Consider the following 516-nt stretch of genomic DNA (forward strand, 5'->3'; position numbering starts at 1 on the left):
CAACCACCTAAAAACGACTTCGACCACCGCTAGAGACCTGCATCGTTTGAGTCTGTAAATTATGATGCCAATCTCGATACATCAAATACGTAGTTTCGAACACACTATAAAAATCTGGTCATAAAGTGAAGTTATTAAATCTATTAATTATATAAATAACTACATTAAAATAAATAAAAAAATAACATTAAGTAATTAGCTGTTTCCGCCCGGGATCGAACCGGGGACCTTGTGCGTGTGAAGCACACGTGATAACCGCTACACTACGGAAACGATGTTAGAATTGCTTAAAAGCTAATTGATATTACAATTGTTTGACAATTTAAAGGAACGAATATATATAATAAATCTGATGTTATCTCCCTTGTGCCTGAGTACTACTGTTTGGCGGTAGAATATCTGATGAGTGGGTGGTACTTACGGGCTTGCACAAAACCCTACCACCAAGTAAACCCTTATATAAATGTAACGCTTTATATCACCAATATACTAGAACCTTCTCCGAATTGGGCTATA

General features: G+C 36.2%; 1 non-coding gene across 1 annotated transcript; it reads right to left on the minus strand.

Annotated features, from left to right (window-relative positions):
* Nucleotides 1-200: 200 nt before the first annotated feature.
* Nucleotides 201-273, minus strand: Trnav-cac. Its single transcript has one exon. It is a non-coding gene; the product is annotated as a tRNA-Val (tRNA).
* Nucleotides 274-516: the final 243 nt, after the last annotated feature.

Source organism: Vanessa atalanta, chromosome 26, assembly GCF_905147765.1.
Source record: "Vanessa atalanta chromosome 26, ilVanAtal1.2, whole genome shotgun sequence".
Taxonomy (NCBI): Eukaryota; Metazoa; Arthropoda; class Insecta; order Lepidoptera; family Nymphalidae; genus Vanessa; species Vanessa atalanta.